A 21,761-nucleotide genomic window follows, 5' to 3' on the forward strand; every position below is an offset into this window, starting at 1 on the left:
TGCACTTCCTTGCACATGGACACACATTGCAATTCCCTGCTGATGGATGCACATTACTCTTCCCTGCACATGGATGTGCATTACTCTTCCCTGCATGGATACACATTGCACTTCCCATTACATGGATACACATTGCACTTCCCTGTACATGCATACACATTGCACTTCCCTGCAGATGGATGCACATTACACTTCCCTGCACATGGATACACATTGCACTTCCCTGTACATGAATGCACATTACACTTCCCTGCACATAGATAAACATTGCACTTTCCTGTACATGGATGCACATTGCACTTCTCTGCAGATGGATGCACATTACACTTCCCTGCACAAGGATGCAAATTACACTTTGCTGCAAATAGATGCACATTACACTTCCCTGCACATAGATGCACATTACACTTCCCTGCATGGATACACATTACACTTCCCATTACATGGATACACATTGCACTTCCCTGTACATGCATAATAATTGCACTTCCCTACAGACGGATGCACATTACACTTCCCTGCACATGGATACAGATTGCACTTCCCTGTACATGGATGCACATTACATTTCCTGGACATGGATGCACATTGAACATCTCTGCAGATGGATGCACATTACACTTCCCTGCACAAGGAGGCAAATTACACTTTGCTGCACATGGATACACATTGCAATTCCCTGCAGATGGATGCACATTACACTTCCCTGCACAAGGATGCAAATTACAGTTTGCTGCAAATGGATGCACATTGCACTTCCCTGCACATGGACACACATTGCAATTCCCTGTACATTCATACACATTGCACTTCCCTGCAGATGGATGCACATTACACTTCCCTGCACATGAATACACATTGCACTTCCCTGTACATGGATGCACATTACACTTCCCTGCACATAGATAAACATTGCACTTCCCTGTACATGGATGCACATTGCAATTCCCTGCAGATGGATGCACATTGCACTTCCCTGCACAAGGATGCAAATTACAGTTTGCTGCAAATGGATGCATATTGCACTTCTCTGCACATGGACACACATTGCAATTCCCTGCTGATGGATGCACATTACACTTCCCTGCACATGGAAGTGCATTACACTTCCCTGCATGGATACACATTCCACTTCCCATTACACGGATACACATTGCACTTCCCTGTACATGCATACACATTGCACTTCCCTGCAGACGGATGCACATTACACCTCCCGGCACATGGATACACATTGCACTTCCCTGTACATGGATGCACATTACACTTCCCTGCACATAGATAACCACTGTACATCCCTGTACATGGATGCACATTGAACTTCTCTGCAGATGGATGCACATTACACTTCCCTGCACAAGGAGGCAAATTACACTTTGCTGCACATGGATGCACACTGCACTTCCCTGCACATGGATACACATTGCAATTCCCTGCAGATGGATGCACATTACACTTCCCTGCACATGGATTCAAATTACACTTTGCTGCAAATGGATGCACATTGCAATTCCCTGCATATGGACACACATTGCAATTCCCTGTACATGGATACACATTGCACTTCCCTGAAGACGGATGCACATTACATTTCCCTGCACATGGATGCACATTCTACTTCCCTGCATATGGATACACATTGCATTTCCCTGCAGACGGTTGCACATTACACTTCCCTCCACATGGATACACATTGCACTTCCCTGTACATGGATGCACATTACACTTCCCTGCACAAAGGTTAACATTGCACTTCCCTGTACATGGATGCAAATTACACTTCCCTGTACATGTATACACATTGCACTTCCCTGTACATGGATGCACATTACACTTACCTGTACATAGATAAATATTGCACTTCCCTTTACATGGATGCACATTGAACTTCTTCTGCAGATGGATGCACATTACACTTCCCCTCACAAGGATGCAAATTACACTTTGCTGCAAATGGATGCACAATGCACTTCCCAGCACACGGACACACATTGCAATTCCCGGTTGATGGATGCACATTACACTTCCCTGCACATGGATGCACATTACACTTCCCTGCATGGATACACATTACACTTCCCATTACATGGATACACATTGCAATTCCATGTACATGCATAAACATTGCACTTCCCTGCAGACAGATGCACATTACACTTCCCTGCACATGGATACACATTGCACTTCCCTGCACATGGATGCACATTACACTTCCCTGTACATGGATGCACATCGAACATCTCTGCAGATGGATGTACATTACAATTCCCTGCACAGGGAGGCAAATTACACTTTGCTGCACATGGATGCACATTGCACTTCCCTGCACATGGATACACATTGCAATTCCCTGCAGATGGATGCACATTACACTTCCCTGCACAAGGATGCAAATTACACTTTGCTGCAAATGGATGCACATTGCACTTCCTTGCACATGGACACACATTGCAATTCCCTGCTGATGGATGCACATTACTCTTCCTGCACATGGATGCGCATTACTCTTCCCTGCATGGATACACATTTCACTTCCCATTACATGGATATACATTGCACTTCCCTGTACATGCATACACATTGCACTTCCCTGCACATGGATACACATTGCACTTCCCTGTACATGAACGCACATTACACTTCCCTGCACATAGATAAACATTGCACTTTCCTGTACATGGATGCACATTGCACTTCTCTGCAGAAGGATGCACATTACACTTCCCTGCACAAGGATGCAAATTACACTTTGCTGCAAATAGATGCACATTACACTTCCCTGCACATAGATGCACATTACACTTCCCTGCATGGATACACATTACACTTCCCATTACATTGATACACATTGCACTTCCCTGTACATGCATAATAATTGCACTTCCCTACAGACGGTTGCACATTACACTTCCCTGCACATGGATACAGATTGCACTTCCCTGTACATGGATGCACATTACATTTCCCTGGACATGGATGCACATTGAACATCTCTGCAGATGGATGCACATTACACTTCCCTGCACAAGGAGGCAAATTACACTTTGCTGCACATGGATACACATTGCAATTCCCTGCAGATGGATGCACATTACACTTCCCTGCACAAGGATGCAAATTACAGTTTGCTGCAAATGGATGCACATTGCACTTCCCTGCACATGGACACACATTGCAATTCCCTGCTGATGGATGCACATTACACTTCCCTGCACATGGATGCACATTACACTTCCTATTACATGGATATACATTGCACTTCCCTGTACATTCATATACATTGCACTTCCCTGCAGATGGATGCACATTACACTTCCCTGCACATGGATACACATTGCACTTCCCTGTACATGGATGCACATGACACTTCCCTGCACATAGATAAACATTGCACTTCCCTGTACATGGATGCACATTGCAATTCCCTGCAGATGGATGCACATTACACTTCCCTGCACAAGGATGCAAATTACAGTTTGCTGCAAATGGATGCATATTGCACTTCCCTGCACATGGACACACATTGCAGTTCCCTGCTGATGGATGCACATTACACTTCCCTGCACATGGAAGCGCATTACACTTCCCTGCATGGATACACATTCTACTTTCCATTACACGGATACACATTGCACTTCCCTGTACATGCATACACATTGCACTTCCCTGCAGACGGATGCACATTACACCTCCCTGCACATGGATACACATTGCACTTCCCTGTACATGAATGCACATTACACTTCCCTTCACATAGATAAGCATTGCACTTTCCTGTACATGGATGCACATTGCACTTCTCTGCAAACAGATGCACTTAACACTTCCCTGCACATTTATGCACATTACACTTCCCTGCATGGATACACATTACACTTCCCATTACATGGATACACATTGCCCTTCCCTGTACATGAATGCACATTACACTTCCCTGCACATAGATAAGCATTGCACTTTCCTGTACATGGATGCACATTGCACTTCTCTGCAAATAGATGCACATTACACTTCCCTGCACATGGATACAGATTGCACTTCCCTGTACATGGATGCACATTACATTTCCCTGGACATGGATGCACAATGAACATCTCTGCAGATGGATGCACATTACACTTCCCTGCACAAGGAGGCAAATTACACTTTGCTGCACATGGATACACATTGCAATTCCCTGCAGATGGATGCACATTACACTTCCCTGCACAAGGATGCAAATTATACTTTGCTGCAAATGGATGCACATTGCACTTCCCTGCACATGGACACACATTGCAATTCCCTGCTGATGGATGCACATTACACTTCCCTGCACATGGATGCACATTACACTTCCCATTACATGGATATACATTGCACTTCCCTGTACATTCATACACATTGCACTTCCCTGCAGACAGATGCACATTACACTTCCCTGCACATGGATGCACATTGCACTTCCCAGTACATGGATGCACATTACACTTCCCTACACATAGATAAACATTGCACTTCCCTGTACATGGATGCACATTGAACTTCTCTGCAAATGGATGCACATTACACTTCCCTGCACAAGGAGGCAAATTACACTTTGCTGCACATGAATGCACACTGCACGTCCTTGTATATGGATGCACAATGTACTTCCCTGCACATGGATACACATTCCACTTCCCTGCACATGGATGCACATTACACTTCCCTGCACATGGATGCACATTGTTCATCTCTGCACATGGATACACATTACACTTCCCTGTACATGGATGCACATTACACTTCCCTGCACATGGATACACATTGTACTTCCCTGCACATGGATACACATTGCACTTCCCTGTACATGGATGCACATTACACTTCCCTGCACATGGATGCATGTTGAACTCCCTGCACATGGATGCACATTACACTTCCCTGCACAAGTAGGCACATTACGCTTCCCTGCACATGGATACACATTACACTTCCCTGCACATGGATACACAATGTAATTCCCTGCACAGGGATGCACATTGCAGTTCTCTGCAGATGGATGCACACTGCACTTCCCTGTGGATGGATGCACAATACACTTCCCTGCACATGGAAGCACATTACACTTCCCTGCACATGGAAGCACATTACACTTCTTTGCACATGGAAGGACATTGCACTTCACAGCATATGGATGCACATTGCACTTCCCTGTACATGGATGCGCAGTGCACTTCGCTGCACATGGATACACATTGCACTTCACTGTACAAGGATGCTCATTGCACTTCCCTGCAGAAGGATGCACAGTACACTTCCCTGCACACGGATGCACATTACACTTTGCTGCGCATGGATGCACATTACACTTCCCTGCACATGGATGCACATTGCACTTTCCTGTACATGGTACACATTGCACTTCCATGCAGATGGATGCACATTACACTTCCCATTACATGGATGCACATTGTACTTCCCTGTACATGGATGCACATTGAACTTCTTTGCAGATGGATGCACATTACGCTTCCCTGCACATGGATGCACATTACACTTCCCTGCATGTATACACATTGCACTTCCCTGTACATGCATACACATTGCACTTCCCTGCAGACGGATGCACATTACACTTCCCTCCACATGGATACACATTGCACTTCCCTGTACATGGATGCACATTACACTTCCCTGCACATAGATAACCACTGTACATCCCTGTACATGGATGCACATTGAACTTCTCTGCAGATGGATGCACATTACACTTCACTGTACATGGATGCACATTGCACTTCCCTGCAGAAGGATGCACATTACACTTCCCTGCACACGGATGCACATTACACTTCGCTGCACATGGATGCACATTACACTTCCCTGCACATGGATACACATTGCACTTTCCTGTACATGGATACACATTGCATTTCCAAGCAGATGGATGCACATTACATTTTCCTGTACATGGATGCACATTGTACTTCCCTGCGGACTGATGCACATGACAGTTCCCTGCATAAGGATACACATTGCACTTCTCTGTACATGGATAAATATTGCACTTCCCTGCAAATGGATGCACATTACACTTCCCTGCACATGGATGTACATTACACTTCCCTGCACATGAATATACATTGCACTTCCCTGTACATGGATACACATTGGACTTCCCTGCAAAATGATGCACATTACACATCCATGCTCATGGATGCACATTGTACTTCCCTGCACATGGATACACATTGCACTTTCCTGCTGACAGATGCACATTACACTTTTCTGCACATGGATGCACATTGCACTTCCCTGTACATGGATGCACATTGAACTTCTTTGCAGATGGATGCACATTACGCTTCCCTGCACATGGATGCACATTACACTTCCCTGCATGTATACACATTACACTTCCCATTATATGGATACACATTGCACTTCCCTGTACATGGATGCACATTGAACTTCTCTGCAGATGGATGCACATTACACTTCCCTGCACACGGAGGCAAATTACACTTTGCTGCACATGGATGCACACTGCACTTCCCTGCACATGGATACACATTGCAATTCCCTGCAGATGGATGCACATTACACTTCCCTGCACATGGATTCAAATTACACTTTGCTGCAAATGGATGCACATTGCACTTCCCTGCATATGGACACACATTGCAATTCCCTGTACATGGATACACATTCAACTTCCCTGAAGACGGATGCACATTACATTTCCCTGCACATGGATGCACATTCTACTTCCCTGCATATGGATACACATTGCATTTCCCTGCAGACGGTTGCACATTACACTTCCCTCCACATGGATACACATTGCACTTCCCTGTACATGGATGCACATTACACTTCCCTGCACAAAGGTTAACATTGCACTTCCCTGTACATGGATGCAAATTACACTTCCCTGTACATGTATACACATTGCACTTCCCTGTACATGGATGCACATTACACTTACCTGTACATAGATAAACATTGCACTTCCCTTTACATGGATGCACATTGAACTTCTCTGCAGATGGATGCACATTACACTTCCCCTCACAAGGATGCAAATTACACTTTGCTGCAAATGGATGCACAATGCACTTCCCAGCACACGGACACACATTGCAATTCCCGGCTGATGGATGCACATTACACTTCCCTGCACATGCATGCACATTACACTTCCCTGCATGGATACACATTACACTTCCCATTACATGGATACACATTGCACTTCCATGTACATGCATAAACATTGCACTTCCCTGCAGACAGATGCACATTACACTTCCCTGCACATGGATACACATTGCACTTCCCTACACATGGATGCACATTACACTTCCCTGTACATGGATGCACATCGAACATCTCTGCAGATGGATGTACATTACAATTCCCTGCACAGAGAGGCAAATTACACTTTGCTGCACATGGATGCACATTGCACTTCCCTGCACATGGATACACATTGCAATTCCCTGCAGATGGATGCACATTACACTTCCCTGCACAAGGATGCAAATTACACTTTGCTGCAAATGGATGCACATTGCACTTCCTTGCACATGGACACACATTGCAATTCCCTGCTGATGGATGCACATTACTCTTCCCTGCACATGGATGTGCATTACTCTTCCTGCATGGATACACATTGCACTTCCCATTACATGGATACACATTGCACTTCCCTGTACATGCATACACATTGCACTTCCCTGCAGATGGATGCACATTACACTTCCCTGCACATGGATACACATTGCACTTCCCTGTACATGAATGCACATTACACTTCCCTGCACATAGATAAACATTGCACTTTCCTGTACATGGATGCACATTGCACTTCTCTGCAGATGGATGCACATTACACTTCCCTGCACAAGGATGCAAATTACACTTTGCTGCAAATAGATGCACATTACACTTCCCTGCACATAGATGCACATTACACTTCCCTGCATGGATACACATTACACTTCCCATTACATGGATACACATTGCACTTCCCTGTACATGCATAATAATTGCACTTCCCTACAGACGGATGCACATTACACTTCCCTGCACATGGATACAGATTGCACTTCCCTGTACATGGATGCACATTACATTTCCCTGGACATGGATGCACATTGAACATCTCTGCAGATGGATGCACATTACACTTCCCTGCACAAGGAGGCAAATTACACTTTGCTGCACATGGATACACATTGCAATTCCCTGCAGATGGATGCACATTACACTTCCCTGCACAAGGATGCAAATTACAGTTTGCTGCAAATGGATGCACATTGCACTTCCCTGCACATGGACACACATTGCAATTCCATGTACATTCATACACATTGCACTTCCCTGCAGATGGATGCACATTACACTTCCCTGCACATGAATACACATTGCACTTCCCTGTACATGGATGCACATTACACTTCCCTGCACATAGATAAACATTGCACTTCCCTGTACATGGATGCACATTGCAATTCCCTGCAGATGGATGCACATTGCACTTCCCTGCACAAGGATGCAAATTACAGTTTGCTGCAAATGGATGCATATTGCACTTCTCTGCACATGGACACACATTGCAATTCCCTGCTGATGGATGCACATTACACTTCCCTGCACATGGAAGCGCATTACACTTCCCTGCATGGATACACATTCCACTTCCCATTACACGGATACACATTGCACTTCCCTGTACATGCATACACATTGCACTTCCCTGCAGACGGATGCACATTACACCTCCCGCACATGGATACACATTGCACTTCCCTGTACATGGATGCACATTACACTTCCCTGCACATAGATAACCACTGTACATCTCTGTACATGGATGCACATTGAACTTCTCTGCAGATGGATGCACATTACACTTCCCTGCACAAGGAGGCAAATTACACTTTGCTGCACATGGATGCACACTGCACTTCCCTGCACATGGATACACATTGCAATTCCTGCAGATGGATGCACATTACACTTCCCTGCACATGGATTCAAATTACACTTTGCTGCAAATGGATGCACATTGCAATTCCCTGCATATGGACACACATTGCAATTCCTGTACATGGATACACATTGCACTTCCCTGAAGACGGATGCACATTACATTTCCCCTGCACATGGATGCACATTCTACTTCCCTGCATATGGATACACATTGCATTTCCCTGCAGACGGTTGCACATTACACTTCCCTCCACATGGATACACATTGCACTTCCCTGTACATGGATGCACATTACACTTCCCTGCACAAAGGTTAACATTGCACTTCCCTGTACATGGATGCAAATTACACTTCCCTGTACATGTATACACATTGCACTTCCCTGTACATGGATGCACATTACACTTACCTGTACATAGATAAACATTGCACTTCCCTTTACATGGATGCACATTGAACTTCTTCTGCAGATGGATGCACATTACACTTCCCCTCACAAGGATGCAAATTACACTTTGCTGCAAATGGATGCACAATGCACTTCCCAGCACACGGACACACATTGCAATTCCCGGCTGATGGATGCACATTACACTTCCCTGCACATGGATGCACATTACACTTCCCTGCATGGATACACATTACACTTCCCATTACATGGATACACATTGCAATTCCATGTACATGCATAAACATTGCACTTCCCTGCAGACAGATGCACATTACACTTCCCTGCACATGGATACACATTGCACTTCCCTGCACATGGATGCACATTACACTTCCCTGTACATGGATGCACATCGAACATCTCTGCAGATGGATGTACATTACAATTCCCTGCACAGGAGGCAATTACACTTTGCTGCACATGGATGCACATTGCACTTCCCTGCACATGGATACACATTGCAATTCCCTGCAGATGGATGCACATTACACTTCCCTGCACAAGGATGCAAATTACACTTTGCGGCAAATGGATGCACATTGCACTTCCTTGCACATGGACACACATTGCAATTCCCTGCTGATGGATGCACATTACTCTTCCTGCACATGGATGCGCATTACTCTTCCCTGCATGGATACACATTTCACTTCCCATTACATGGATATACATTGCACTTCCCTGTACATGCATACACATTGCACTTCCCTGCAGATGGATGCACATTACACTTCCCTGCACATGGATACACATTGCACTTCCCTGTACATGAACGCACATTACACTTCCCTGCACATAGATAAACATTGCACTTTCCTGTACATGGATGCACATTGCACTTCTCTGCAGAAGGATGCACATTACACTTCCCTGCACAAGGATGCAAATTACACTTTGCTGCAAATAGATGCACATTACACTTCCCTGCACATAGATGCACATTACACTTCCCTGCATGGATACACATTACACTTCCCATTACATGGATACACATTGCACTTCCCTGTACATGCATAATAATTGCACTTCCCTACAGACGGTTGCACATTACACTTCCCTGCACATGGATACAGATTGCACTTCCTGTACATGGATGCACATTACATTTCCTGGACATGGATGCACATTGAACATCTCTGCAGATGGATGCACATTACACTTCCTGCACAAGGAGGCAAATTACACTTTGCTGCACATGGATACACATTGCAATTCCTGCAGATGGATGCACATTACACTTCCCTGCACAAGGATGCAAATTACAGTTTGCTGCAAATGGATGCACATTGCACTTCCCTGCACATGGACACACATTGCAATTCCCTGCTGATGGATGCACATTACACTTCCCTGCACATGGATGCACATTACACTTCCTATTACATGGATATACATTGCACTTCCCTGTACATTCATATACATTGCACTTCCCTGCAGATGGATGCACATTACACTTCCCTGCACATGGATACACATTGCACTTCCCTGTACATGGATGCACATGACACTTCCCTGCACATAGATAAACATTGCACTTCCCTGTACATGGATGCACATTGCAATTCCCTGCAGATGGATGCACATTACACTTCCCTGCACAAGGATGCAAATTACAGTTTGCTGCAAATGGATGCATATTGCACTTCCCTGCACATGGACACACATTGCAGTTCCCTGCTGATGGATGCACATTACACTTCCTGCACATGGAAGCGACACTTCCCTGCATGGATACACATTCTACTTTCCATTACACGGATACACATTGCACTTCCCTGTACATGCATACACATTGCACTTCCTGCAGACGGATGCACATTACACCTCCCTGCACATGGATACACATTGCACTTCCCTGTACATGAATGCACATTACACTTCCCTTCACATAGATAAGCATTGCACTTTCCTGTACATGGATGCACATTGCACTTCTCTGCAAACAGATGCACTTAACACTTCCCTGCACATTTATGCACATTACACTTCCCTGCATGGATACACATTACACTTCCCATTACATGGATACACATTGCACTTCCCTGTACATGAATGCACATTACACTTCCCTGCACATAGATAAGCATTGCACTTTCCTGTACATGGATGCACATTGCACTTCTCTGCAAATAGATGCACATTACACTTCCCTGCACATGGATACAGATTGCACTTCCCTGTACATGGATGCACATTACATTTCCCTGGACATGGATGCACAATGAACATCTCTGCAGATGGATGCACATTACACTTCCCTGCACAAGGAGGCAAATTACACTTTGCTGCACATGGATACACATTGCAATTCCCTGCAGATGGATGCACATTACACTTCCCTGCACAAGGATGCAAATTATACTTTGCTGCAAATGGATGCACATTGCACTTCCCTGCACATGGACACACATTGCAATTCCCTGCTGATGGATGCACATTACACTTCCCTGCACATGGATGCACATTACACTTCCCATTACATGGATATACATTGCACTTCCCTGTACATTCATACACATTGCACTTCCCTGCAGACAGATGCACATTACACTTCCCTGCACATGGATGCACATTGCACTTCCCAGTACATGGATGCACATTACACTTCCCTACACATAGATAAACATTGCACTTCCCTGTACATGGATGCACATTGAACTTCTCTGCAAATGGATGCACATTACACTTCCCTGCACAAGGAGGCAAATTACACTTTGCTGCACATGAATGCACACTGCACGTCCTTGTATATGGATGCACAATGTACTTCCCTGCACATGGATACACATTCCACTTCCCTGCACATGGATGCACATTACACTTCCCTGCACATGGATGCACATTGTTCATCTCTGCACATGGATACACATTACACTTCCCTGTACATGGATGCACATTACACTTCCCTGCACATGGATACACATTGTACTTCCCTGCACATGGATACACATTGCACTTCCCTGTACATGGATGCACATTACACTTCCCTGCACATGGATGCATGTTGAACTCCCTGCACATGGATGCACATTACACTTCCCTGCACAAGTAGGCACATTACGCTTCCCTGCACATGGATACACATTACACTTCCCTGCACATGGATACACAATGTAATTCCCTGCACAGGGATGCACATTGCAGTTCTCTGCAGATGGATGCACACTGCACTTCCCTGTGGATGGATGCACAATACACTTCCCTGCACATGGAAGCACATTACACTTCCCTGCACATGGAAGCACATTACACTTCTTTGCACATGGAAGGACATTGCACTTCACAGCATATGGATGCACATTGCACTTCCCTGTACATGGATGCGCAGTGCACTTCGCTGCACATGGATACACATTGCACTTCACTGTACAAGGATGCTCATTGCACTTCCCTGCAGAAGGATGCACAGTACACTTCCCTGCACACGGATGCACATTACACTTCGCTGCACATGGATGCACATTACACTTCCCTGCACATGGATGCACATTGCACTTTCCTGTACATGGTACACATTGCACTTCCATGCAGATGGATGCACATTACACTTCCCATTACATGGATGCACATTGTACTTCCCTGCGGACTGATGCACATTACAGTTCCCTGCATAAGGATAAACATTGCACTTCTCTGTACATGGATAAATATTGCACTTCTCTGCAAATGGATGCACATTGCACTTCCCTGCACATGGATACACATTGCACATCCTTGCAGACTGACGCACATTACACTTCCCTGCACATGGATGCACATTACACTTCCCTGCACATGGATGCACATTACACTTCCCTGCACATGAATATACATTGCACTTCCCTGTACATGGATACACATTGGACTTCCCTGCAGAAGGATGCACATTACACATCCATGCTCATGGATGCACATTGTAATTCCCTGCACATGGATACAGATTGCACTTTCCTGCAGACAGATGAACATTACACTTTCCTGCACATGGATGCACATTGAACTTCTCTGCAGATAAATGCACATTACACTTCCCTGCACAAGGATGCAAATTACACTTTGCTGCAAATGGATGCACATTGCACTTCCCTGCACATGGACACACATTCCAATTCCCTGCTGATGGATACACATTACACTTCCCTGCACATGGATGCACATTACACTTCCCTGCATGGATATACATTACACTTCCCATTACATGGATTCACATTGCACTTCCCTGTACATGCATACACATTGCACTTCCCTGCAGATGGATGCACATTACACTTCCCTGCGCATGGATACACATTGCACTTCCCTGTACATGGATGCATATTACACTTCCCTGCACATAGATAAACATTGCACTTCCCTTTACATGGATGCACATTGAACGTATCTGCAGATGGATGCACATTACACTTCCCTGCACAAGGAGGCAAATTACACTTTGCTGCACTTGGATGCACATTGCACTTCCCTGCACATGGATACACAATGCACTGCCTTGCGCAGGGTTGCATTTAGCACTTTCCTGTTTATGGATGTATGCTGCACTTCCTTGTACATGGATCACATTGCACTTCCCTGTACATGGATACACAATGCACTGCCCTGCACAGGGCTGCACCTTACACTTCCCTGTACAGGGATGTACTCTGCACTTCCTTGTACATGGATGCACATTGCACTTCCATGTACATGGCTACATATTGCACTTCCCTGCACATGGATGCACATTGTACTTCCCTGCACATGGATACACATTGCAATTCCCTGCACATGGATGCAGATTACACTTCCCTGCACATGAATAAAAATTGTACTTCCCTGCACATGGATACACATTGCACTTCCCTGTACATGGATGCACGTTACACTTCCTGCACAAGGAGGCACATTACACTTCCCTGCACATGGTTACACATTACACTTCCCTGCACATGGATACGCATTGTACTTCCCTGCACATGGATATGCATTACACTTCCCTGTACATGGATACACATTGCACTTCCCTGTACAAGGATACACATTGCACTTCCCTGTACATGGATGCACGTTACACTTCCTGCACAAGGAGGCAAATTACGCTTCTCGGCACATGGTTACACATTACACGTTCCTGCACATGGATACACAATGTACTTCCCTGCACATGGATACGCATTACACTTCCCAGTACATGGATACACACTGCACTTCCCTGTACATGGATACAGATTGCACTCCCCTTTACATGGAAGCACATTGTACTTCCTTGCACATGGATACAAATTGCACTTCCCTGCAGACAGATGCACATTACACTTTCCTGCACATGGTGAACATTGCACTTCCCTGTACATGGATGCACATTGAACTTCTCTGCAGATGGATGCACATTACACTTCCATGCAAATGGATGCACATTGCACTTCCGTGTACATGGATGCACATTGATCTTCTCTGCAGATGGATGCACATTACACTTCCCTGCACAAGGAGGCAAATTACACTTTGCTGCACATGGATGCACATTGCACTTCCCTGCACATGTATACACATTGCAATTCACTGCACATGGATGCACATTACACTTCCCTGCACATGGATGCACATTACACTTTCCATTACATGGATCCACATTGCACTTCCCTGTACATGGATACACATTGTACTTCCCTGCAGACGGATGCACATTACACTTTCCTGGACATGGATACACATTGCACTTCCCTGTACATAGATGCACATTACACTTCCCTTCACATAGATAAAATTGCACTTCCCTGTACATGGATGCACATTTACACTTCCCTGCACATGGATGCACATTGTACTTCCCTGCACATGGAGGCACATTACACTACCCTGCACAAGGAGGCACATTATGCTTCCCTGCACATGGATACACATTGTGCTTCCCTGCACATGGATACGCATTACACTTCCCTGTACATGGATACACATTGCACTTCCCTGTACATGAATACACATTGTACTTCCCTGCACATGGATGCGCATTACACTTCCCTGTACATGGATACACATTGCGCTTTCCTGTACATGGATACACATTACACTTCCCTTTACATGGATGCACATTGTACTTCCCTGCACAGGGATGCACATTGTCCTTCCATGCACATGGATGCACATTACACTTCCCTGAACTGGGAGGCACATTACACTTCCCTGCACATGGATACACATTACAGTTCCCTGCACATGGATGCACATTGTACTTTCCTGTACATGGAGACACATTACACTTCCCTGCACCTGGATTTACATTAGACTTCACTGCACATGGATACGCACTGCACTTTCGTTTACATGGAAGCACATTGTACTTCCCTTCACATGGATGCACATTACACTTCCTAGTACATGGATGCACATTACACTTACCCTGCCCATGGATGCACATTACACTTCCCTGCACATGGATACACACTGCACTTGCCTGTACATGGATGCACATTACACTTCCTGGCACATGGATACACATTGCACTTCCCTGTACATGGATGCGCATTACACTTCCCTGCACATGGATGCACACTGTGCTTCTCTGCACATGGATGCACGTTATACTTCCCTACACATGGATACACACAGCACTTCCCTGCAGACAGATGCACATTGTACATCCCTGCACATGGATGCACATTGCATTTCCCTGCACATAGATAAACAATGCCCTTCCCTAAACACAGATGCACATTACTCTTCCCTGCACATGGATACACATTGCACTTCCATGCACAGGGATGCACATTGCACTTCCCTGCAGACAGATGTACATTACACCTCCCTGTACATGTATGCACATTGTAATTCCCTGCACATGGATACACATTGTACTTCCCTGCAGAAGGATGTGCATTACACTTCCCTGCACATGGATACACATTGCACTTCTCTGTAGACAGATGCACATTGCACTTCCCTGCACCTGGATGCACATTGTACTTCCCTGCACATGGACACACATTGCACTTTTCTGCATGTGGATACACATTTATTTTCCCTGCAGATGGATACACATTGCACTTCCCTGTACATGGATACCCATTACACTTTCCTGGACATGGATAATCCCTTCTGGTGGATGCACATTGCACTTCCATGCACATGGATACACACTGCACTTCCCTGCACATGGATACACATTGCACTTCCCTGTACATGGATACAAATTGCACTTCCCTGCAGACGGATGCTCATTACACTTCCCTGCACATGGATACACACTGCACTTCCCTGCAGACAGATGCACATTGTACATCCCTGCACATGGATGCACAATGCACTTCCCTGCACATAGATAAACAATGCCCTTCCCTAAACACAGATGCACATTACACTTCCCTGCACATGGATACACATTGCACTTCCATGCACAGGGATGCACATTGTACTTCCCTGCAGACAGATGCACATTACACCTCCCTGTACATGTATGCACACTGTAATTCCCTGCACAGGAATACACATTGTACTTCCCTGCAGAAGGATGCGCTTTACACTTCCCTGCACATGGATACACATTGCACTTCTCTGTAGACAGATGCACATTGCACTTCCCTGCACCTGGATGCACATTGTACTTCCCTGCACATGGATGCACATTGCACTTTTCTGCATGTGGATACACATTTATTTCCTTTCAGATGGATACACATTGCACTTCCCTGTACATGGATACCCATTACACTTTCCTGGACATGGATACACATTGCACTTCCCTTCTGGTGGATGCACATTGCACTTCCCTGCACATGGATACACACTGCATTTCCCTGAACACGGATGTACATTGCACTTTCCTGCACATGGATACACACTGCACTTCCATGAACATGGATGTACATGACTCTTCAGAGAGAAGTAATGCTTTGATGTTTGCACTTCTGAGGTCACCCTTCCAGCAAGGATCATGACTGCCCTTTTGTTTTACATGGTATGCAAGGGAAAAGTTACTAATGATACTCACTTATGGAGTGCACCTGCCACATTCTAAGGAGAGGAAAACTGTGTTCTTTCTTTTCTTGTTACTTTCAGTTGTGCACACTAAGGAAATAGATGCCTGGTCCAACTTGATTAGGCTTTTGACTGATGTTAATTGCGTGTCCAGGACTATTGAGCAATGCAGTCATCAAAATGATGATCTGCATTAATTACTGCCTCTCTGAAGATCTCCGTTAATGGGAAGCACAGGCTAGGAAGAAATGTTCCAAATGGCATAATAAATATCACGTAGAGATGCTGTTTCCCAAACTGTGCCTATAGATTTTTTTCATTTTTTTCATTAATTCAGAGCAGATTTTCTAAAAAAAGCTCATTTCCTCTGACAGACACCAAGACATATCAGGTGAGATGTCATTAGGCTGCCTGTTTCTTGTCTACATACCACAACACTGTGGCATACTGATGAGTAGTAGATGACTGTTCGGTTATGGATCTGTGGGTATCAGATCTGGCTTCTGCAAATTTGCACTAACATGTATGGACTTTGATTTAGTTGTGAAAGTCTGGGTACATTTCCAAGCTCATGTTATTTCCCACATACATGTGAGCTGTAGCTCAGTTGTGACAGTAAGGGGTGATTTTTCCGCTTATTCTATCATGGACATGCATATGGGGATGTGGTTTAGCTGTGAGGCTGTGGGCACACATTCAGACTTCTCTTACTATGCACATACAGATGTTAGCATAGCTTTACACTGATGCCTCTGTCTAAGCTACACCTGTGTATGAAGGCTATTTTATCCCCTTTTCTTTTTCAGTAGGATGAATAAGAGTTTAGCCATGTTTGCTGCCACAACAAGCAGCTGCTATGTTTGGCACCATGTGGTTACTTTGCATAGTAAAACAACAACCTCCGCACAGAAACCTCCAAAAGACTACAGATGCATAGGATACAAAAATTAAGGATACCAACAATGAATCCAGCAAACACAGTCCAAATAAGTGCAAATCCATTTTGAGAGTTCAGCAAAGAATAAAAACACATACTCGTTTTGTTGGAAAACTCCACCTTCTTCAATATGCATTATAAGTAACCAATCAATCTGGTTATAGATATATATATATATATATATATATATATATATATATATATATATATATATATATATATATATATATATATATATATATATATATATATATATATATATATATATATATATATATATATATATATATATATATACAGTAATCATTAACAGCCACACAGAAACAGTCTGGTCCACAGTGACTGTACCTCCAGTTCTAAATGCTCCATCCTAGAATGTTGCTTGTTCACCAAAGAGTAATATGCTTCCACCTCTGAGACTACCATGGGAAGTCTCTCAGACAGGATGAGTAACATTTCATCTGAAGGAGCTTTTTTAAATCTTGCTAGTGTCTCCCACACCTCAGGTCAGAACTTGCTAAATTTATCCCTGTCATGCTAGAACCATAAATTAAGGGTCCAACAACTTACAAAAAATCAATTTATATGTCCGGGTCCGCAGCAAGAGATTACACATCCATCTTGTTTCAGGCCCACCATTGCCCCGATCAAGGTGTAAAAATGTTCCTTATTTTTAGATGTTATTCAAATTTATATAATATTTTATGATATATGTTACTGCATGACTTTTGATTTTCCTAATCTTTAATGTATCACTTGTTTCTCTGTGTGAATTTTTTTTGTTTTCCACTAAAATGTTTTGGTTAAAAAAAAACAAACAAAAAAACAGTTTTTATGTCATAGTGGAATGTTAAAACCATGTATCTTTTTTGTTTATAAGACTGACCAGACCTTCAACATGTGCATGTATTCTGACCTTTTCAGGTGGCTGTAAGCATGTTAAAGTAGTTGCAACTCTGGATGAATTGCAATAAGATTGTAATATATGCTGATGGTGTTACAGCATTTGTGATCTGCTCCTAACTACATATATTGCTCACACAGACTGTGCTGAGTTGCAAATGATCTGCTTTCAGTTCCTTGATATATTTTGAAAGTCAACTAGTTTTCATTGTGCTACCTATAAATATAATTTGCAGCAAAGAGCAAGATTTTCTTGAATCAGTCATACTAAAAAAACATGAAACAAATATTTAATGAAATCTACACAAAGGTTGTTTGCAAGAGATTTTTCTCACTAGAGTATGAATATTTAGTGCCATATTGCATATGGACAAATTAATAACATTCAGCATGTTGCTAGAGAGGAAAAAAGAAGCAATATATTTTGTTTGTAGTGTCTGAACTTTCGTATCAATATTCGTATAGAATCATATGGTCATTAAATCTTTCTTCTGTCAGTTTGCACATCTAATGATGACTTGGATGTGTATGGTTGGAAGGTGTTGTGAACACGTGTTGAAACATGTTTATTTACTTATTTATTTGTTAGTGCCCTGGTACGTGAACTAGTTCAAAGACCTTTTCCAGCCATGATCTGGGTCCAAAGCCACAACATTGCAGTGATACAACAAGAATGTTAAACATTTAATTACAGACATTAAACAGACAGGGAGTCAACATTTGTTATACAAAGCTCAAACAAACTGCACAGCTTTAAGCCAGATAAATACAACATTCACATGATTCATAAGAACTTTATTTTAACATCTATCTCTATCCACTTTAGAAATAAAGACCTTACCCCATGAGAGAAGCATAAACATTTACATTTCTAATCCAAGATTAAAAATTATGTTAAAAGCCACAATTTTTGCTATATTTATTAAACAATCTTAACCCAAATCCATCACGACTTAAAGGCTTTTATTGTACTAATGACAAGAACCTAGACAGTCTCTAACTTCCTTTGTAACATTTGTCTGTATTGTGTTCATAAATCTCACTACAGGTTCATGGGTCATTTCAAAAGGTGCGCATTGTTTTCATTTCCTTTACTTATCTGCTATTTTATATTCATTTAAAAGAGCCTTGTGGCATTATTTTGGCAGAAAACATCCTAGACATTGCAAGGCATAAATTAGATTTCACCAGGTTTCTAGTATAATCTCATGTGATCCCTGAATCTTCCATACATGAAGTATAGACTTACCTGTGTGTGTGCCACTGCTGAGATAAAACTGAAATTCATGCTGAGTTTGTATCTTCTGAGTCACTAAAAAGTAAGATGGAGAAATAAACGTAATACTTTGTTAGACAAAAATATAAGAAAATTGATTTATTTTACCCACTGTTATATCATTTTCATTTAATTTTTAAGCATAAACTAACAGAACAACATAGGTAGCAGTCAACAATTCATAACAGCATGACAGCAAGTTATTACAGGCTATTAGCAATACATCTTTCTCTCTGTCTCTCTCGTTTTCTCTTTCTATAACTATGTATATGTATGTATGGATTTTGCCTCATAGTTTTGGTCTTTTTCTCATAAAATTTATGATTTTTTGGCAAATCACTGGGATGATCTGAGAACTGAAGTCACTAAATAATGACATACATTTGAGTTTCAGACTTCAAATCCTTCATAAAATGTATGCTAACACAAACTCTGTCACTCTAACAACTTTTTAAGTTTATAAGAGCAGTATTTAAAATCTGTAGCTATTGTGGGGCCTTTGTACCCCCATTTTGCCATGCGTTGTCCACATTTCTTGCAGTAAGTGGTATGGTAACAACAAAGTCATTTGTTGCATACTGCAAAGATTTATAGACTGATTTCATATTATGATTGTCATCAAATATGAAGCCATTAAAGGACCATAATGTGATCAACTCTACGACAAAACCTGTCCCATAATGTATCAAAAAGTGTGGGAACAAGTGGCCAAATATGTAATCTAATCATCATAATAAACATTTTATAACCCAACCTTGAAGAACAGACTTTCTGGCTAACTTTGTAATGACACGTGCTAGTGGTCTTGTCTTGATTTTTGCTTTAGTTAAGCATATTTTTCTTACAAATTAACTTACAAAAGGTAACCTTATCATCACCATTGTCATTAATATTAATACCCTTTTTCCTGCTTTTACATGGAATCTGGTTGTTGGGTTACTCCCACATGGTATATTCTATATGGAGAGCGCTTCTCCCATTCAAAGATGAACTTTTGGACCTGTCACCCCAAAGCAAGAGGTTCTCTGGTTCAATTCTCATCTGGGGTGCCTTCTGTGTAGAGTCTGCATGTCCTCCCCATTCACATGGGTTTCCTCTAGATGCTCCAGTTTCTTCCCACATTCCAAAGACGTGTCTAGAGTGTTTCTCCCCAGGCCTCCTCTGAAAACAGACTCTGTCCCAGTCGGATTTTTTCGGTAAACAAATGGTAAATAAATAAAATAAAATAAGGTTACTTTGGTTTACTCTGAGCTGTTAATAATAAAGCCAGAGGGCTGCAAGGTTATATTAAATGACTCCAAGG

The 21,761-nt window shown here is 43.1% G+C and overlaps 1 long non-coding RNA gene across 1 annotated transcript in view; it reads right to left on the reverse strand.

Annotated features, from left to right (window-relative positions):
- Positions 1-20,503, reverse strand: part of LOC122802483 — a 542,380-nt gene extending 521,877 nt beyond the window's left edge. Inside the window, exon 1 of the long non-coding RNA XR_006364939.1 lies at positions 20,432-20,503. This is a non-coding gene — a long non-coding RNA (uncharacterized LOC122802483). The remainder of the gene's footprint in view (positions 1-20,431) is intronic.
- Positions 20,504-21,761: the final 1,258 nt, after the last annotated feature.

The sequence above is a fragment of the Protopterus annectens genome, chromosome 5.part0, assembly GCF_019279795.1.
Source record: "Protopterus annectens isolate FY-2018-M chromosome 5.part0, PAN1.0, whole genome shotgun sequence".
Taxonomy (NCBI): domain Eukaryota; kingdom Metazoa; phylum Chordata; order Ceratodontiformes; family Protopteridae; genus Protopterus; species Protopterus annectens.